Source organism: Parus major, chromosome 20 (assembly GCF_001522545.3).
Source record: "Parus major isolate Abel chromosome 20, Parus_major1.1, whole genome shotgun sequence".
NCBI classification, from domain to species: Eukaryota; Metazoa; Chordata; class Aves; order Passeriformes; family Paridae; genus Parus; species Parus major.
This window is the reverse complement of record NC_031788.1, coordinates 13560525-13568306: the sequence shown is the minus strand read 5'-3', so window position 1 is coordinate 13568306 and position 7782 is coordinate 13560525. Positions and strand designations below refer to the sequence as shown.

The window sequence follows — 7782 nt, the reverse complement described above, 5'->3', positions numbered from 1 at the left end:
GATCCATCCCTCTGGATCCATCCCTCTGGATCCAATTGCCTTTAGGGGCAAGGATCTGCCCCAGGCATCTGGATTTCAGTCAGCTCCCCCAGGAGTAAAAGTGATGCCCAATATATGGATGTTGTGTTTTATTCTGATCATGCATTGGTGAAAAAAAACCCACATAAATAAATAAATGAAAGGCTTTCTGTGGTGTATTTGCCATATTTGTGTAGCCAGAGCAGGTTGGGCTCGTGTTCTGGAGCATCTGCTGTGGTTCTGTGGGGGGCTCTCCAAGACCCAGCCGAGGAATGGTGCATCTGTTATCCTGGGAGGACGTGGCAAAAACTACTGAGTCTCTTTTTAGTCATCACACACTGGTGCTCTCAGTGAGACACTTCATTTAACAGCTCCTGTTTGGTAACAGGCTAATCCAGCCAGGAGGGCTTTGGTGTGCTGCAGTCACATTTCACCTGAGATGGAAGCACAGAGGATTTGTGGTGCTCTTTGTCCAGAGGACACTGCTGAGGGCCAGGGAGAGCCCCCAGCTGCAGGGATTTGTGCTGAACAGTTATCATGTCTCAGAAGCCAAATTTCCTCCTCTTTCTTTGCTCTTTGCTTGAGATCCCCTGTGTAAAATGAAGGAGCCCAGGTGGCTGCCACTGAAGTGCTTTATGGAAGGAAATGGATGTGCCCAGCCTTTCCTGCTGCTCTCCGAGCCACCGAGGCTGCCTGGGACTGGGGAGCTGTTAGCTCCAGAAATGATCTGGGAAGGATTAATAATGAATAGAAAACTGGGATTTGGAAAGGGATTGAGTGTTCCCCAGGGGAGAGAACACACTCCAGGTTTTAATTCAGTGATCCTGGAGGCAGGGGGGTAATTCCAGGCTGGGAATCAGGCGGGAGTGTCACCCATGGGAGCGGTTTGCATGCCAGAGGTGATGATGAAAATGTTCTCAGTATTTTTATAGGCACCTGTGAATTATTAATTGGGCTAATAGTGTCATCATGTCAGCTGCATTCTTGCTCCAGGCTGAGTTCAGGAGCTCTGTGAGTGCACATTCCCCTGGGTGCCAACCCGAGGGAGCGGAGCCCAAGCCATGGTTATCCACATCCACCTGCAAATTCCTGCTGCACCTCCCTCACCCTGAGCACCTCTCACAGAGCCTTCCTCTCCCTCACTGCTGAGGGCTGGAGGTCTTCATCAAGGCTTTTCCTTATCACTTTGGTTTTTCCAGCTTTTCCTGAAATGTGCTTTAATAATGATGATGAAATCACTGTTGAATTATGTACCACGTTTTTGGCCAGCATCAGAATTAAGGATACTTCATCAGCCATTCTGAAATCCAGATCTGGAGAAGAGAACAACAGCAGCTCCAGTCAGCTTTCCTCTTAGCATTAGGGTAATTACTTGATGGAATTTTGTATATGATGGAATTTAGGTACCCTGGAAAATCCCAGTATCTGCATCTTCCAGGGTCTAACACCTCCACAATTCACTCCTGAACTGGAATTTGTACTCCTGCATTAACTGGGGATGCTGGAAATCTTCACAGGTGACTGGCTGGTTTACACTGAGAGTATTGGTGGCTGTGGCTCATGAAAATACACAGGACATTCTTCATTCCCAGGTCTTTTTCCTCTTCAAAGCATGATGTCATATCAGGGTTGGAAAATCCAGACAAAAACAACCCCCAGGCTGGGAAATACCACAATGTTTGATCCATACTGAGCTGAGCTGCAGTTTTCCCAGTTCTTTCCAGCCTTACTCTCTTTGCTGTTTTAAACTGGATGAAAAACAGCAAAGAAAGGATGAGGCAGTTGTTCAATCTTAAACAAAACCAGTTAATTGTATTTTCTTGTCATTCTGTTTTATGCTTGTGAACTTAAGGCCTTGAAGCATATTTCCTGTCACCAGGCACGAGTCAGCCTCAGTGGCCAGGGTGGGGTTTCCATCCAGGAGTTTTCCTCCCCTGTTTTCCACAATCCATCCCAAAGCTGCTGGGCTCACAGGGCTGACTGCCCAGGACTGGGCACAGGCTGCTGCTCCCAGCCTGCTCCTCAGCTCCTCCCTGCTGGGAATTCCCTTTGCCCAGGGGTTCTGATACTTTATTCTGCTTTCTCTTCATGTTTCTTGTCCTTTGACCTGTGACAGAGGGAGCAAAGTTAAGTGCAGGGTAATTTCTTCCTGCCATACATGGACATACATGGAAAATTTGGGATGTTTTATTATCCACTTGCAGCTGGTGTTTTCTTTGGTTTGCTCTGGCTTCTTGGCATGTTTTATAGCAGTGTCTGGAAAATCAATTTTTCTTCTCCCAGCTACAGAGCAGTACATGTGTTCTTAAACAAAACCCTGTCATTCTGACCAACATCTTCAGCTTTTCTTCCCTGCTGCTGTCATGAAATCTACTTCAGTCCCATATATCTGTTCTTTAATTTTACTGTTGCTTTTAGTGGTCTTACTTAGTTTAAGAATGCTGTCAAACAACAGATTATACAAAAGGGCTGCATGTGTGTCTAGTGTTTCTCCAAAAGGGATTGCTTTATTTTAATTATTCTTTCTAAACTGTAAAACCTCACTGCTTTCTTTCTTCTCTCTTCTTTGTTTACTACAGATCTTGTTGTTTAAGGAAGTTGGATGGGTCAGTGGTGAGAGTCACAACTGAGCTGCTCCTCAGGTGGGGGTTTGGGGAGAAGAAGGACCAAGAATGTTGCAGTGGTGCTCTGATGGGCTCCAGAGGTGCAGCTCTGTCCCCATGGCAGATGTGGCACCGTGGCTGGGAGAGGATCCAGGGCAATCCAAACCCAAAGCACATTCAGCTGATCTAAGCAGGAATTTGAAAAGGTATTTTTGCAGGAGCAGCCTCTTAGATTTTTCTCTAGACCTTTAAGGCAACCTTAAAAAACAAATTCTGGAAGAGAGCAGGATATTGCTCCATGAACTCCCAGCAGCAGGGCTGTGCCACGTGCTGGCTCAACACTCCTCACATTATTTTGGGGGCTAGTTAAAGATAAGTTAAAGATATTCCCTTTAGAAAGGGCTTAAAGTTGTTTTGCTTTTCTGGAGAATATGTTGATTTCTGTTTAAAAATCAGCATTTTACTTCTGCATTTTTTTGGTCACACCTGTAGCCGCTCAGGGGTATTTAACCCTCGTTACTGAACAGCTGAAAGCGATATCTTGTGTCTGGGGTGATGTGTTCTTCCTGCTGCCCTTCTTTCCCAGGAAAGCTGCCCCTGCTGCTTTCCTCCCTGCCCTGTGCTGGTCTCACTTTCCTGGCTTTTTATTTTATATTTTTTTTAAACTCCAGTAGCACTTACATTTCAGGCCAAGCTGGAGCTCTGGAATGGAGCACGTTCAGCCATCAATTTTCAGCTCCTCACATAAGAAGGGACTGAGTCACAAACTGCTGCTGAGTTTGAGATGAAATGGGAAGGATCCAGAGCAGGTAAGGGGGGTTTAGGGCTCAGCTCTGAGCTGCTGCTGATTCCTGTGATGCCAAACCCTCCTTGGGCACAGCCTCGGTCCCTGAGCACAGACAGGCTCTGCAGGGCGGAGGGAAGGATGGAGGGAGGGAGGGAGGGATGGAGAGAAGGATGGATGGAGGGATGGATGGAGGGGAGGATGGAGGGAGGGAGGGAGGGAAGGATGGATGGAGGGATGGAAGGAGGGAAGGATGGATGGATGGAGGGGAGGATGGAGGGAAGGATGATGGATGGATGGAGGGGAGGATGGATGGATGGATGGAGGGGAGGATGGAGTGTTGGGAGGGATGTGTGGGTGCACAGAAACCTGCCCTGGGAGCTTTCCTTGCTGAGCTCTGTGTTTGGCCCTGTGTGAACTCAATCCTGCAGCTGCCCTGGCCCCACTGGAGGCACAAACCCTGCCTGGATCCCTCTGGTGCAGGAGGCAGAGCTGTGGTTGATGATGGCAGAGCTTTTAACTCCCTTTCTGTGTGCTGCCCTCGGTCCTGCAGATAAGTGCTGTCAGTAAGGGGGTATTAGTACATAATACAATTTCTTGCTGCTTGTCTCTCTTTATAAGAGCTCTTCATCTTGTTACCAGGCAGTCAATGCTATTAGAACCAAGCATGCAAGCCCAGGGAGGCTGATCTTTTCTGTCCAGGCTCATTTGAAATTATACTGGCATGAGAGTTTGGGTGATTTGGGGTTTATTTATAGCTCCTGTGATGGTGAGAGCACACTTGCAGCTGGGTTTAGGGGTTTGAGGCTCTTTGGCTTGCAGAAACACCACCCCAGTGCTGCAGACACCCCCAGAGGTGGTGAGATGGGCACTGCTGGTGCCAGAGCAGCTCCTGGCACAGGGGGATGGAGGGCAGCCAGTCAGAGTTTGTGGAGAGCTCTTGTCTGGTTTTCTCTTTGCAAGAGTAAAATTGTCTTTCTTTAGTGCTTTGTTTTCCCCTCTTTGTTCACACCCTGAACATCAACCATCCCAAGGGGTTTCCAGAGGTCCTGTGCCTGCTGGGACAAAATGACCATGGGAAAAGGCAGTGGCAGAGCTGGGGATAATCCATTTTCCTGGCACAAAACCTGTGCAGGGCATGCATGTGCTCACACCCTGCAGGCTGGGAGGGTGAATCCACCTGGAGATCCCAGGCTGCTGATCACTGGGATCATCCAGGTGCAGGGGAAAAAGCCATGGGATTTACTGGAACTAAAAGAATGAAGATGAGGAGGGGAGGAAGCATCCAGAGCAGCTTGGGAAGCCCAGCTCTGAATGAGTATTCAATATTTGGGTTCTGAGCCCAGTGGCACAGTGAGCTCAGCCCTGTTTCAGACATGGACCCGATTCTGGGAGACTTCACATGAGCAGGAGGGAATTTTACAAGATGGGCTTTGTATTCAGGTCTCACAGGATCAGACTGAAAAGGCTTTAACCTCCTTCTCTCAAGACATTCACATCTAGGCAAATATTTAAGAAGCAATCAGGGCTTAACAAGCATCCAATTTATTCACCATCTTAACAAAACAGGCTTGGTATTTTTGCTAGTTTGCTTCTCAAGAGTTGCAAACACAACCAGTGGAGATTGCTAATAGGAAATGTCACCTGCTTTATTATTCTATTTGTTTGTGTGATTGGACTGCAGGGTAGTAGTTTTCCTCTGTATTAAGAATGTAACTATTTTCCAGGCTGTGTGCTTGAAGTTTTCCTAAGAATAATTTAAAAAGAAATGCTTGCAGGAGGTTTTGTTAGTGTTTGAGCCTGGGAACAGGTCACAGTTTGCCACCTTCTGGTTCTGCCATTTGGAAAAGCTAATTGTGTGGCAGGAATTGCTTCTGGCCACTGAGAGCAGCAGCTGCAGTGAGGGGGCCCCTTCTGAGGCATTTCTGTGCCTTTGAGAGACTGGATTTTCATTTTTTTCCTGTGTTCATTACTGCTTCTCTTTGCTTAGGGGAACGAGCCTACCCAGCACCAAACTCCACTCTTCTCCTAAGGGCACCTTCTGTGCATTTAAAGGAGTTCTGTAAGCCCCTGGTGGTTCCTAGTTAAGGAGAGCTCTAATGACCCCAGCTCATTTCCCTGATTTAATGAGCAGAGCACATCAGGGGCAGCTCAGGCACTGCCAGCTTCTGGAACACAATTCATCACCAAACCCTCCACCAGCCTGGATAACTCCAACACTATCCCAGTGACCTGAGGATGGGAAGTGGGGACTGAGCAGATAATTGGGCTGGGCTGGATCTGGGGATCCTCTGAGAGTGCAAACAGGGAGAGTTTGGGGTGTCTGGCAAGGGGTGAGAACCTGGTGCTTTGCTGGGAAGAAGGGTTTGAATGCAGGGCAGTGTTCCAGCCAGGGCACGAGAATGGCAGCAAGGTTTGGGTCACTGGTGCCACCCCCAAGGAGGGGCTGGGGAAGGTGGAACCTGTTTGGGGTGGAGGTTAGGAGGAAACTTGAAGTATTTGGAATTTTGCTTGTTTGGAATAAAGAGAACTAAAAGTAGGATCAGCCTGTCCTCAGAAGAAACAGGGACACAGGACCTGACACCTTCACCTGTGGGAGCAGCTGAAATCTCTGGCTGGAATGTTGGATCCCAAGGGGCTGAATGTGGATTTCACAGCCTGAAACTGAGAGCTGCACTGCTGAGGTAAATCTAACCTGAGGGACAGCCCCAGGCTCTGGTCCTTGGTGATTAAACTTCAACATCTCTGCTGGGAGGTGCCCAGGCACACTCAAATGTTCACCCAAAGCTTGGGGCATGACCTCGAGTGCCAAGAAAATAACCCTTGGAGGGGTGAGAGCTCGTGCCCAGTGTGATCCAGGTGTAAAAGTGCATTTCACAGCGATTCTGCTGCTCTGCTCTCAGGCTGGGGAGAGGATCCTTGCCTCAGGCAGCGTGTTCAGGTATTGCTCTCTTTGAGACACAGCTGGGAAGGACGAGGCAAACAGACCCTAGGTGTAATTAATAATTTTATTAATAATCCCAGGGAGTTTTTATTTTGGGAGGTTGGATTCAGTTGGGGACAGAATGAAATAACTGAGCTAGGTAGGAAATGTTGGGTGACACTGGAATGTGAGCAGGCTGTTAGTGTGGACACTTTCTGGTCTTGAACTTCATTTCTTGGCTCTTTTGACCCAAAACCTGTCCAATGAATGAAGAGATTATGGTGAAATGACCTCACTGCAAATCCTGATTTACAGATTCCTCCTCTACTCATTAAATAATCTGAAGTGTTTGAAGGACATGTGGGGAATGGTCTTCATCAAGAGGCAGTGCCCTTGAAAATCTGCTTTTAAAACTGTGCTAAAAGGAGAGGTTTAGAACTGTGGGGCAATATGATGTAAGCAGTGATTAATTCTAGTGAGAAAACTCTATTTTCTGTCTTCTTTAGAGAGGAAATTAACTGGTTTTTCAGTGCTACAGAGTTAGGACGCTTTGGATTGGTGAGACTTCTTGTTCTGTTTGAGCTGCAGTAGTGTTCCAGGACTTGTACCTGGGACAGGTGTTCACTGTCCCCTTGGTCCTTTGTAGGTGCAAACAAAGACCTGGACCTTGACCTAAAATGTTCATTAAAATGATTTATCTGCACATTGTCCAGTTTATATTTAGCATTTCCTGGGCATGTGCAGGCAGCTCCTGGCTCGAGCAGATTCCAGCCTAAGGCTTTGCAGGCAAACAGAGGCCAGGCTGAGCAGGACCTGTGTGTATGAATTAGTAAAATTCACTGTAACTCACAATCTGTCAGCAGAGGAGTTTTAAGGTCACTCTCCAATTGTTGCCCAGGCCCATCTAATGCTGTTTTGCAATTCTGGTGGCATTTTTCAAAGCTCAGATATTTCCTTTCCATCACGCCTGGTACGTGGCTCCTTCCAAATTCCCATTATGGGGCACCCCAGGTAAATTTTATTTATTTGTTTTAGGTTATTCTGTTGAGTCTTTAGTGGGAACAAGGACACCATCTCTCTGCTCCTGAAAATTATTCCTTAAAGACATTTGAATCTGGACTGTCTTGTTGTAACACCTCCGAATGAAGCACCAGGAGCTGTGTTGCTGCTCCTTCTGTTCGTAGCAGGTAGGAGGGGGCAGAGTGTGAAATGGGGAGGGTGTCATATTCAGTGTTATTCCACTGCATACTTACAGAAATACGAAATAATTTAAAATACTCCAACCAGTGCTGCCGCAGGTTGGAGGATGAGCTTGAAAAACCAGATTTTATCACACACCCCAGCATGATATTTTCATGTAGCTCTCTCTGAAGAATGGAGCAGAAATGACCCTTCCATTAGGGACACCAGGTCCATCTGCACTGGACCTCTACAGCCCACTGACACTGATTTTT

At 47.3% G+C, this 7782-nt stretch overlaps 1 long non-coding RNA gene across 1 annotated transcript in view; it reads left to right on the top strand.

Annotated features, from left to right (window-relative positions):
• The first annotated feature begins 3264 nt into the window (after positions 1-3264).
• LOC117245337 overlaps positions 3265-7782 on the top strand; it is an 8930-nt gene continuing 4412 nt past the window's right edge. The window contains exons 1-2 of the long non-coding RNA XR_004499956.1: positions 3265-3430; positions 7364-7515. This is a non-coding gene — a long non-coding RNA (uncharacterized LOC117245337). The remainder of the gene's footprint in view (positions 3431-7363; positions 7516-7782) is intronic.